We start from the raw sequence: 14015 nt of genomic DNA on the forward strand, positions 1-14015 counted from the left end.
TCACTCCCCTAGAACTTAGTGGTACTTAAACCTAACTAACCTAAGGACATCACACTCATCCGTGCCCGAGGCAGGATTCGAATCTGCGACCGCAGCGGTCGTGCGGTTCCAGACTGAAGCGCGTAGAACCGCTCGGCCACTCCGGCCGGCGTGCAAATCGGATATAAGATTAATAGGTAACTCTAATCTTTAATAAAAAAAAGGCTAATGAAAGACGGTTTGGTTCTCATGTTTTATATAATACACTACTCGCAATTAAAATTGCTACACCACAAAGATGACGAGCTACAGACGCGAAATTTAACCGACAGGAAGCAGATGCTGTGATATGCAAAAGATTAGCTTTTCAGAGCATTCACACAAGGTTGGCGCCGGTGGCGACACCTACAACGTACTGACATGGGGAAAGTTTCCAACCGATTTCTCATACACAAACAGCAGTTCACCGGCGTTGCCTGGTGAAAAGTTGTTGTGATGCCTTGTGTAAGGAGGAGAAATGCGTACCATCACGTTTCCGACTTTGATAAAGGTCGGATTGAAGCCTATCGCGATTGCGGTTGGTCGAGATCCAATGACTGTTAGCAGAATATTGAATCGGTGGGTTCAGGAGGGTAATACGGAACGCCGTACTGGATCCCAACGGCCTCGTATCACTAACAGTCGAGATGACAGGCATCTTATCCGCATGGCTGTAACGGATCGTGCAGCCACGTATCGAACCCTGAGTCAACAGATGGGGACGTTTGCAAGACAACAACCATCTGCACGAACAGTTCGACGATGTTTGCAGCAGCATGGACTGTCAGCTCGGAGGCCATGGCTGCGGTTACCCTTGACGCTGCAGTACAGACAGGAGCGCCTGCGGTGGTGTACCCAAAGACGAACCTGAGTGCACGAATGGCAAAACGTCATTTTTTCAGATGAATCCACGTTCTGTTCACAGTATCATGATGTCGCATCCGTGTTTGGTGATATCGCGGTGAACGCACATTTGAAGCGTGTAATCGTCATCGCCATACTGGCGTATCACCCGGCGTGATAGTATGGGGTGCCATTGGTTACATGTCTCGATCACCTCTTGTTCGCATTGACGGCACTTCGAACAGTGGCCGTTACATTTCAGATTTGTTATGACCCGTTCGATCCCAGAGAAACCCTACATTTCAGGAGGATAACGCAGGACCGCATGTTGCAGGTCCTGTACGGGCCTTTCTGGATACAGGAAATGTTTGACTGCTGCTCTGACCAGCACATTCTCCAGATCTCTCAACAATTGAGAACGTCTGGCCAATGGTGGCCGAGCAACTGGCTCGTCACAATATGCCAGTCACTACTCTTGATGAACTGTGGTATCGTGTTGAAGCTGCATGGGCAGCTCTACCTGTACGCGCCATCCCAACTCTGATTGACTCAATGCCGAGGCGCATTAAGGCCGTTATTATGGCCAGCGGTGGTTGTTCTGAGTACTGATTCCTCAGGATCTATGCAGCCAAATTGCGTGAAAATGTAATCACGTCTCAGTTCTATTATAATGTATTCGTCCAATGAATACCCGTTTGTCATCTGCATTTCTTCTTGGTGTAGCAATTTTAATTGCCAGTAGTGTAAGTAAATAGAACTTCACTAACCATTCTGGGGTGCGAATGAGGGACGCGCAAGACTGGAAAAGATGACGCCAAACTGGCGAAGCTTATATCCAGCAATAATGAAAGTATACTTTCTAGAAAGGATAGCTGCTGTTAACTTTTTCTTTTATTTATTTTTTCTTCGTGGTCCCCGACGCAATGACGCTTGCCTCAAAATATTACTACTTATATTAAGATAAAGGAGCAATGTACATTACTTTTTTATAGGTTTTTGTGTCAGTTTTTCTTTTGTTTTATTATTTAATTCATGATTAACACGACTTACATCTCAGCTGAATTTGCTTGAACATAATAATAATTTTTTGGAAGGGAAGAGATTTCATAACAGCAATTTAATAACGTGCCGAGGTCACGCCGGGAGCAATGGCATCACGAGGCCGTCACGTAGAATGGCGCGGCCAGACCGAATTAACGAGAGTGGACGCCAGGTTAGCAGCTCTGTTTCGGCGCGCACACACCTGGCGGACGGAGTTAGGTGGGACGCGGCACAGTGAGCTTGTTAGTGGAGTGCGGACCATCTTCGTCAGCGCTGCGACGGAAAGGGGTGGGTAGAGGGTGTGGCAGAGCAGGGTGAGAAAAAAAAGGCACCCCGCGGGGGTGGCCATTGTGTGCAGCGAGATGAATAGCGAGGCAGATGAACTGCGAAGCGCCGCTGTGCCACGCGACGCCGCGCCGCACCACGGCACACAAAGTGCGAGCCCTGAATTATCGCCGCCGACTGCGAAGTTTGCGTGCGGCGGCGCCACCAGCACCAGCGAACAGAGCGTCGCGCGAGAAACTGGCGCCATGGCTGTGAGCGTGTGTGCGCATGTGTGCCTATAATCTGCCGTGACGACAGGCTTGAGCGGCGAGCAGAGCATGCTACGTTTCATGGTCTCAAGAGTTTCTTTTAAAGCGACTTACTCACTGAAAATGGAAGAGAATGTAGATGAAGATGAAATGGGAGATACGATACTGCGTGAATAGATAAACAAATATTACGCGAAGCGAAAAGTAGTGTGAGGAGGGCTATGCGAGAGGCGTTCAATGAATTCGAAAGTAAAGTTCTATGTACTGACTTGGCAGGAAATCCTAAGAAATTTTGGTCTTGTGTCAAAGCGGTAGGTGGATGAAAACAAAATGTACAGACCCTCTGTGACCAAAATGGTACGGAAACAGAGGATGACAGACTAAAGGCCGAAATACTAAATGTCTTTTTCCAAAGCTGTTTCGCAGAGGAAGACTGCACTGTAGTTCCTTCTCTAGATTGTCGCACAGATGACAAAATGGTAGAGATCGAAATAGACGACAGAGGGATAGAGAAACAATTAAAATCGCTCAAAAGAGGAAAGGCCGATGGACCTGATGGGATACCTGTTCCATTTTACACAGAATACGTGAAGGAATTTGCCCCCCTTCTTGCAGCGGTGTACCGTAGGTCCCTAGAAGAGCGTAGCGTTCCAAATGATTGGAAAAGGGCACAGGTCATCCCCGTTTTCAAGACGGGACGTCGAACAGATGTGCAGAACTATAGACCTATATTTCTAACGTCGATCAGTTGTAGAATCTTGGAACACGTACTATGGTCGAGTATAATGACTTTTCTGGAGACTAGGAATCTACTCTGTAGCAATCAGCATAGGTTTCGAAAAAGACGGTCGTGTGAAACTCAGCTCGCGCTGTTCGTCCACGCCCGCATCTCGTGCGGTAGCGTTCTCGCTTCCCACGCTCGGGTTCCCGGGTTCGATTCCCGGCGGGGTCAGGGATTTTCTCTGGCTCGTGATGGCTGGGTGTTGTGTGATGTCCTTAGGTTACTTAGGTTTAAGTAGTTCTAACTTCTAGGGGACTGATGACCATATGTGTTAAGTCCCATAGTGCTCAGAGCCATTTGAACCATTTGTTCGTCCACGAGACTCAGAGAGCCATAGACACGAGTTCCCAGGTAGATGCCGTGTTTCTGGACTTCCTCAAGGCGTTCGATACAGTTCCCCACAGTCGTTTAATGAACAAAGTAAGAGCATATCGACTATCAGACCAATTGTGTGATCGGATTGAAGAGTTCCTAGATAACAGAACGTAGCATGTCATTCTCAATGGAGAGAAGTCTTCTGAAGTAAGAGTGATTTCAGGTGTGCCACAGGGGAGTGTCATAGGACCGTTGCTATTCACAACATACACAAATGACCTTGTGGATAACATCAGAAGCTCACTGAGGCTTTTTGCGGATGATGCTGTGGTGTATCGAGAGGTTGTAACAATGGAAAATTGTACTGAAACGCAGGAGGATCTGCAGCGAATTGACGCATGGTGCAGGGAATGGCAATTGAATCTCAATGTAGACAAGTGTAATATGCTGCGAATACACAGAAAGAAATATCCCTTATCATTTAGCTACAATATAGCAGGTCAGCAACTGGAAACAGCTAATTCCATAAATTATCTGGGAGTACGCATTAGGAGTGATTTATAATGGAATGATCATATAAAGTTGATCGTCGGTAAAGCAGATGCCAGACTGAGATTCATTGGAAGAATCCTAAGGAAATGCAATCCGAAAACATAGGAAGTAGGTTACAGTACGTTTGTTCGCCCACTGCTTGAATACTGCTCAGCAGTGTGGGATCTGTACCAGATAGGTTTGATAGAAGAGATAGAGAAGATCCAATGGAGAGCAGCGCACTTCGTTAAAGGATCATTTAGTAATCGCGAAAGCGTTACGGAGATGATAGATAAACTCCAGTGGAAGACTCAGCAGGAGAGACGCTCAGTAGCTCGGTACGGGCTTTCGTTAAAGTTTCGAGAACATACCTTCACCGAAGAGTCAAGCAGCATATTGCTCCCTCCTACGTATATCTCGCGAAGAGACCATGAGGATAAAATCAGAGAGTTTAGAGCCCACACAGAAGTATACCGACAATTCTCCTATCCACGAGCAATACGAGACTGGAATAGAAGGGAGAACCGACAGAGGTACTCAAGCTACCCTCCGCCACACACCGTGAGGTGGCTTGCGGAGTATGGATGTAGATGTAGATGTAGATGTAGATGTAAATGAAGGGTTTGACAGAGCACTGAAAGACCTGAGTCGAAACAAGGCCCCGGGAGTAGACAACATTCCATTAGAACTACTGACGGCCTTGGGAGAGCCAATCCTGGCAAAACTCTACCATCTGGTGAGCAGGATATATGAGAGAGGCGAAATACCCTCAGACTTCAAGAAGAATATAATAATTCCAATCCCAAAGAAAGCAGGTGTTGACAGATGTGAAAATTACCGAACTATCAGTTTAATACGACACAGCTGCAAAATACTAACGCGAATTCTTTACAGACGAATGGAAAAACTGGTAGATGCCGACCTCGGAGAAGATCAGTTTGGATTCCGTTGAAATATTGGAACACGTGAGGCAATAGATTAAGGAAAGGCAAACCTACATTCCTAACATTTGTAGACTTAGAGAAATCCTTTGACAGGGTTGACTAGAATACTCTCTTTCATATTCTGAAGGTGGCAGGGGTAAAATACAGGGAGCGAAAGGCTATTTACAATTTGTACAGAACTCAGATGGCAGTTATAAGATTCGAGGGGCACGAAAGAGAGAGCAATCACTAAAGGAAACAAAAGAAAAATTCGGAGTAGGTATGAAAATCCATGGAGAAGAAATAAAAACTTTGAGATTCGCCGATGACATTGTAATTCTGTCAGAGACAGGAAAGGACTTAGAAGAGCAGTTGAACGGAATGGACAGTGTCTTGGAAGGAGAATATAAGATGAACACCAACAAAAGCAAAACGAGGATAATTGAATGTAGTCGAATTAAGTCGGGTGATGCCGAGGGAATTAGATTAGGAAATCAGACACTTAAAGTAGTAGAGTTTTGCTATTTGGGGAGCAAAATAACTGATGATGGTCGAAGTAGAGAGGATATAAAATGTAGACTGGCAATGGCGAGGAAAGCGTTTCTGAAGAAGAGAAATTTTTTAACATCGAGTATTGATTTAAGCGTCCGAAAGTCGTTTCTGAAAGTATTTGTATGGAGCGTAGCCATGTATGGAAGTGAAACATGGACGATAAATAGTTTGGACAAGAAGAGAATAGATGCTTTCGAAATGTGGTGCTACAGAAGAATGCTGAAGAGTAGATGGGTAGATCACATAACTAAGGAGGATGTATTGAACAGAATTGGAGAGAAGAGGAGTTTGTGAAACAACTTGACAAGAAGAACGGACCGGTTGGTAGGACATGTTCTGAGGCATGAAGTGATGACCAGTTTAGTATTGGAGGGCAGCGTGGAGGGTAAAAATCGTAGAGGGAGACCAAGAGATGAATACACTAAGCAGATTCAGAAGGATGTAGGCTGCAGTAGGTACTGGGAGATGAAGAAGCTAGCACAGGATAGGGCAGCATGCAGAGCTGCATCATACCAGTCTCAGGACTGAAGACCACAACAACAACTCACTGAAATTATCGCCAAACGCATGCAAAAGCACAGATTGGTCAATCTTTCACCAAGAACGACACGAGAGTAGTCTTTCGTGCTGTCAATCAACTTCAACATAAAAAACGTAGATACTCTACTTTATACGGAAATAAGATTAAATATGGTGCTTGCCAGAAATTTAATACAATAGTGAAAATCAGTATAAATGCATGAATATTTTTAGAAAAATGAACATTTTCGGTCGCAGTAGTTGTGCACAGAGTATATGCAACAGTACAATATCCAGTGTACTCACAAATGCATTCAAACGGTATCACATTTTATCTCACTTGTAGTGTATACAGAGTGTCCCATTTATCTTGACCACCCTAATTAACTGTTTGTCCAGATTCAAATTACAAAATCTTTCAAGCAAATGTCAGGAGGACATCAATCAGCAACATTGTCTTCGTTGTTGTAGCTTTGTTTTTTACAAAGATATGAAGACCGGTATGACTTTTTTAAATCGCACTCTTTATTTTTTATTTCTTAAATTCATTTACTTTCGTAATGACCTATTCATAAATGTATCACAGTGTACCATTCACTGAAACACAACGTTATTAAGTACGTAACACAACACTGTCGTTGACGCTCCCAGCGCTTAGTGCAGATACTCGGTGTAATGGAACACAAAATGGTTCAAATGGCTCTGAACACTATGGGACTTGACTTCTGAGGTCATCAGTCCCCTAGAGGTAGGATTCGAACCTGCGACCGTAGCGGTCGCGCGGTTCCAGACTGTAGCGCCTAAAACCGCTCGACCACTCCGGCCGGCTAATGGAACACATCCACGTGCAGACGTTGACAGAGCACAAATGTAAACATACGTAGGAAGCACACCCGTTACTCCGTCAACCATCATCATTCAAAGAGTTGTGTGAGTAGAATGTACACCAACGAAGAGAAGGTAGAAATGCTACTCGTCTATGGGGAAAGTAAGTTAACAGAACAGTAATTGCAATACTGTTTTCTTATGTACGAGCGCACTTAGAACAGTAGTTCAGTCCTTTTAAACACTGTTGTGTAGAGTAGGTATACACTGTCCTTCCTACAAACTACATCGACATTACATTTGTTGTTGTTGTTGAAGGTAGGAGAAATGCTACGCAGGCAGCGGAACAGTACAGAGAGCGATATTTTGACAAGAACCCACCTTCCCGACGGATGTTTTTACGTCTTGATACGACGCTTCAGGAAACGGCAAGTTTCAACCCACGACCACGCAATCGTCGTAGCACTCGCACAGACGAAGCTGCCTAAGTTACTGTTCTCGCTATCGTATCTATGAATCCACTTGTGAGCACACGACAGCTTGACCACGAGGTTGGCATTCCTTAAACCAGTGTACATCGTATTCGTATACGTCACCGGTTCCATCCTTACCATGTACACGTACATCAAGAATTGGATGAGAATGATTTCCAGAATCGTGTACAGTTCTGTCAGTGGGCATAGCAGCAAATCCTCGCCAACCCGAACTTCTTCTCCAATGTTCTATTTGCCGATGAATGTTCCTTCTCAAACAAACGACAGGTAAATGCTAGGAACATGCATTATAGGTCCAGCGACAACCCACGACGGCTTAGACAGTGGAACATCAGCGTCAATGGAGAGTTAACGTCTGGTGTGGGATGCTTGGTACTACAATTTTTGGCCCTTATTTCATCAATGATATTCTAAACGGCTTAGCTTATGCCAACTTCCTCAGACGAATTCTTCCTACTCTTCTTGATGAAGTGCCACTAAGAACCAGAATGCGTATGTGGTATCAACTCGATGGATGTCCAGCACAAAATGCCGTGCGTGCACGTCGTGTTCTGAACCGAAGGCATCCTGCCAGATGGATTGGTCGAGGAGAAACAGTAACTTGGTCTGCTAGGTTTACTGATTTAAATCCTGTGGACTTTTTTCTTTGAGGATGCATTAAAGACGTTGTCTATCGCGATATTCCAACAACTCCAGAGCACATGCAGGAACGTATTGTGCTTGCTTGTAATTCGCTTCAGCAGACAACATTGGAAGCAGTAAATAAGTCTTCCATTCAACGAGTGCACCAGTGTATCGCTGTCCAGGGTCAACACCTTGGGCACCTTTGAATGTTCTACTCCTGAGCAGTGGTACAGGAGAGTCAAAGTCAATTTTGTGTTATGTTTTCACTTCGTTTTCATTTGTTTTATGACAACTCCAGCAAGTGAACGAGTTTGTAACCCCGGGCTCAAAGTGAATGTTGTGTTATGTAATTAATAACGTTGTATTTCAGTGAATGGTGCACTGTGATACCTTTTTGATTAGGTCGTTAGCGGAGGAAATGAATGACCGGGTAAAAGATACAGGGTGCCATTTACAAAAGTCACACCACTGTCCACATCTTTGTAAAAAGCAAAGCAACAACGAAGGCAATCATGCTGATTGACGTCACCCGGACGGCTAAAGAACATTTGCTTGAAACATTTTGTAACTTGAATCTGGACAAATAGTTATTTAGGGTGGTCAAGATAAATGGGACACCCAGTATAATAAGACACTGTAAGGAGTGTGTCTGAACTGTCTATTACATAAAACAATATATCCAACCTATGCTATTGTTTGCATTGTGTAAGCACTTAGATATTGATAGTAACAATCTGAGGGCGAAAAAGGGGAGCGCGATTGTAAGTATTGTTGTGAGACGAGATCCAATTGCGAGAGTGGAAGAGTAGGGTCGGTCGAGAGCTCGGAGACAGGAGACGTATCACGCTGCCCTCGCGTCGGTGATGGCAAATCTTACCACACTCAAAGCCTGATTTCGTTTATATATCTAGATGGTTTAACTACGCTTAAGGATGGAATTCAAGGTAAAATTCGCAAGCATAGTGCAAAAGCAATTGTAGGGTTAGGCTCGTGATTGTTAGTCCGATTTTCCAATAATCCCATGTTTTGCTTGGCTGTGAAATAAGCCTCCTTATCCTCCAAATAATGGTAATTATTCTCCACATCTAAATGATATGCTGTGGTTACTAAATTTTAATGAAACTTTGAAATTGTGAAAATTTGTTAATCTAGCTCTCAGCCATTATTGATACGTAAGTCATTTGTCCCTGTCATTAGCAATACTTGTTCATGACGATTGTGAAGTTTTAAATAGACTTAATTTATGAAATTCCCTCTCAAAAGTTATTTAGTAGGTAACAGGAACAAAGCAGAGTCCTTTTTATTAAATTCATTCTTAGCAACAATAAGCTTTAGCCGCTGCTGCTGCATGTTGCTGCGCATTGCTGTAAATAACATGGAAAAGGGCAGTCGTATAAAGAGGTGAGTGCAGAACTTATGTCGAAACAGAGACAGTGACACAACACAAGCCGGCCGCGGTGGTCTAGCGGTTCTAGGCGCTCAGTCCGGAACCGCGCGACTGCTACGGCCGCAGGTTCGAATCCTGCCTCGGGCATGGATGTGTGTGACGTCCTTAGGTTAGTTAGGTTTAAGTAGTTCTAAGTTCTAGGGGACTGATGACCACAGATGTTAAGTCCCATAGTCCTCAGAGCCATTTGAACCATTTGAACACAACACAACATGTCGCGTACTTTAGTCCAGTAAATTCCCTAGCACAAGTCAGATAATGTATCAGTTGTAAATTATTGTTCAAAAACGAAGTCAGATAGCCTAGCCAAATATTAGTTTTAAGTTTTTAATGAACGATCTGTTGAGGGCTTAAATTACAGTGAAACTGACACTCATACAACATGCACACAGTGCTATGCAGGTTAATTTCCGTTTACTGACAGCTCAGGCTGTTTATCGTGTCCAGTTTCATAGATGAACATAGGCAATATTGGCTATAGCTACGTTACAACATCAACGACCCCGGTAGTAGAGGATGGGACTCGGTACAAAGACAGTCGGGTCTTTGTGGCTTTTGCGTGTGCGTACGTACGTTTCCTGCAGACAGGAAACAGGCACTATTAGAAACAGTACGTATCGTGTACATCAGCCATGATTGTGACGTTGTCACACGGAATACAAATGGTTCAAATGGCTCTGAGCACTATGGGACTGAACATCTGTGGTCATCAGTCCCCTAGAACTTAGAACCACTTAAACCTAACTAACCTAAGGACATCACACACATCCATGCCCGAGGCAGGATTCTAACTTGCGACCGTAGCCACGGAATACAGTTATCAAGAGATGAAAACGCAAATATCGGTACATGGAAGTAAATGGGACTCGCTAATCGTCAAGCAGTCAATCGGGTAGATCGTTCGAGTACAGTGATTTATAATTTCGTTAGTTGGGAGCTCAATATGAACAGAACGTAAAATGTGGGCAAAGCAGAAAATTATCTGAAGCATCGAAACCGTTATTTTTGCGCAAGGAAATGCCCATAAACTGTCACTCTTCCTAACTTTCAGCTGATTTTCAGTTGTCAGGAACCGTCACACGTGCACGACATATTATGTCATCTGAAAATATCTTTCATTCAAGAAACGAATGCAGAAACTTTCTCTAATACCCAAACATAATCAGGATAGATTGTAGTATGCTGAAAAAACATACGTTCTGGGCCTCAGCATGGGATAAAGTGATCTTCAGTAATGAGAAGAAGTTTGATTTAGATGGTTGAGATCGATTTGAGTGTTTTTGGTATGATATGATAACAGAGCAGAAGGCAAGAATAAGCAGAAATTTTGGTAGTGGAAATGTTATGATCTGGGCAGCCTCCTGCGGTAAAGGTAAATCACGCAGCGCTTGACTGAGCATTGCAGTGAACTCTAACTTGTAGACTGACATGCAATAGACAGAAGTTATTAGAATACAAGAGGACCTAGGGAATGAAAGTCTAATGCTTCAACAAGATAGTACATATGTTCATGTTTCTGCTACAACCAAAAAGTGATCTGAGGATAAAGATATCTATTTCTTCCCCTGGTCTGCGCATAGCCCTGATATGAATCCTGTGGAAAACCTTTGGGAATACTTGGAAGTCGTATTAATCGCAACGGGAGGCCATTTAAGGCCGTATGTGAGCTGAAAAGTGAAGTACACGGGGAGTGGGCGACAGTTTCAGTGCAAGGACTACAAACCATAACGAAGTCAATGTGGAAGTGAATTTTTGAGCTAATTCGGAAGGAATGAGGTTGAACAAAGCATTAACATTGTAATAAAACCAAAACAGTGAGTGCCTTTATAACAATTTTCAACCAGGACATGAAACAGTCTTATTTGTTACTTGTGCAATGAAAGAAAGCACATAGTTCCGTCATTGTTGTTTATGTCCTAGGTGTGTCTACTACCTTCATAATGAACTCGATATACATATGGATCAGACATTGTACAATACTTTCATAGGAACCCTCCTTTTTACCGATTTTCACTACTGTATAGGATGAACAGGTAGATTTTGATGTCCGCTTTGGACATGTTATAATGCAGCCAATTGTACTCATTTTAAGAAAACAGCTATCATAATACAGGACATATAGATTAACTTATTCACATCGGTCATAGTGACCCTAAAGGGTACCACCTAGATACACTTGAAGAATTTCAAATGTTTAACTAATTTTTTTTAAAGGATACCAACAACTGCTTTCAATAAAGAAAGCTCATCTATAGTTTCTGATCGTCTGTGAAATGTCTTTTCTACTTGTATTTTGCCTGTTCCGTATAGGTGTTTCTCTTCTTGCTAGTTCGCAGTTTTCTAATACACTCCTGGAAATGGAAAAAAGAACACATTGACACCGGTGTGTCAGACCCACCATACTTGCTCCGGACACTGCGAGAGGGCTGTACAAGCAATGATCACACGCACGGCACAGCGGACACACCAGGAACCGCGGTGTTGGCCGTCGAATGGCGCTAGCTGCGCAGCATTTGTGCACCGCCGCCGTCAGTGTCAGCCAGTTTGCCGTGGCATACGGAGCTCCATCGCAGTCTTTAACACTGGTAGCATGCCGCGACAGCGTGGACGTGAACCGTATGTGCAGTTGACGGACTTTGAGCGAGGGCGTATAGTGGGCATGCGGGAGGCTGGGTGGACGTACCGCCGAATTGCTCAACACGTGGGGCGTGAGGTCTCCACAGTACATCGATGTTGTCGCCAGTGGTCGGCGGAAGGTGCACGTGCCCGTCGACCTGGGACCGGACCGCAGCGACGCACGGATGCACGCCAAGACCGTAGGATCCTACGCAGTGCCGTAGGGGACCGCACCGCCACTTCCCAGCAAATTAGGGACACTGTTGCTCCTGGGGTATCGGCGAGGACCATTCGCAACCGTCTCCATGAAGCTGGGCTACGGTCCCGCACACCGTTAGGCCGTCTTCCGCTCACGCCCCAACATCGTGCAGCCCGCCTCCAGTGGTGTCGCGACAGGTGACGAATGGAGACGTGTCGTCTTCAGCGATGAGAGTCGCTTCTGCCTTGGTGCCAATGATGGTCGTATGCGTGTTTGGCGCCGTGCAGGTGAGCGCCACAATCAGGACTGCATACGACCGAGGCACACAGGGCCAACACCCGGCATCATGGTGTGGGGAGCGATCTCCTACACTGGCCGTACACCACGTGATCGTCGAGGGGACACTGAATAGTGCACGGTACATCCAAACCGTCATCGAACCCATCGTTCTACCATTCCTAGACCGGCAAGGGAACTTGCTGTTCCAACAGGACAATGCACGTCCGCATGTATCCCGTGCCACCCAACGTGCTCTAGAAGGTGTAAGTCAACTACCCTGGCCAGCAAGATCTCCGGATCTGTCCCCCATTGAGCATGTTTGGGATTGGATGAAGCGTCGTCTCACGCGGTCTGCACGTCCAGCACGAACGCTGGTCCAACTGAGGCGCCAGGTGGAAATGGCATGGCAAGCCGTTCCACAGGACTACATCCAGCATCTCTACGATCGTCTCCATGGGAGAGTAGCAGCCTGCATTGCTGCGAAAGGTGGATATACGCTGTACTAGTGCCGACATTGTGCATGCTCTGTTGCCTGTGTCTATGTGCCTGTGGTTCTGTCAGTGTGATCATGTGATGTATCTGACCCCAGGAATGTGTCAATAAAGTTTCCCCTTCCTGGGACAATGAATTCACGGTGTTCTTATTTCAATTTCCAGGAGTGTAGTATCAAACACTGAAGCGCCAAAGAAACTGATATAGGCATGCGTATTCAAATACTGAGAAACGTAAACAGGCAGAAAACGGCACTGCGGTCGACAACGCCTGTATAAGACAACAACTGTGTGGCGCAGTTGTTAGATCGGTTATTGCTGCTAGAATGGCAGGTTGTCAAAGTTTAACTTGGTTTGAACGTGGTGCTATAGTCGGCGCACGAGCGATGGGACACAACATCTCCAAAGTATCGATAAAGTGTGGATTTTCCAGCAAGACCATTTACGATGTACCGTGACTATCAGGAATCCGGTAAAACATCACATCTCCGGCATCGGTGCGTCCGGAAAAAGATTCTGCAAGAATGGCACCAACGACGACTCAAGATAATCGTTGAGCGTGGCAGAAGTGCAATCCTTCCGCAAATTGCTCCAGATTTCAATGCTGGACCATCAACAAGTGTCAGCGTGCGAATCATTTAACGAAACATCATCGATATGAGCTTTCGAAGCCGAAGGCCCACTCGTCTATCCTTGATGACTGCACAACACATAGCTTTAAGCCTCGTCTGGGCCCGCCAACACCGAAATTGGACTGTTGTTAACTGGAAACATGTCGCCTGGTCGGACCACGTTTCAAATTTTATCGAGCGGATGGACATGTACGGGTATGGAGACAATCGCATGAATCCATGGACCCTGCATGTCAGCAGGGGACTGTTCAAATTGATGGAGGCTCTGTCATGGTGTGGGGCACGTGCAACTAGAGTGATATGCGATCGCCGGCCGCGGTGGTCTAGCGGTTCAGGCGCTCAGTCCGGAACC

This window comes from Schistocerca serialis, chromosome 5 (genome assembly GCF_023864345.2).
Source record: "Schistocerca serialis cubense isolate TAMUIC-IGC-003099 chromosome 5, iqSchSeri2.2, whole genome shotgun sequence".
In the NCBI taxonomy this organism is placed as follows: Eukaryota; Metazoa; Arthropoda; class Insecta; order Orthoptera; family Acrididae; genus Schistocerca; species Schistocerca serialis.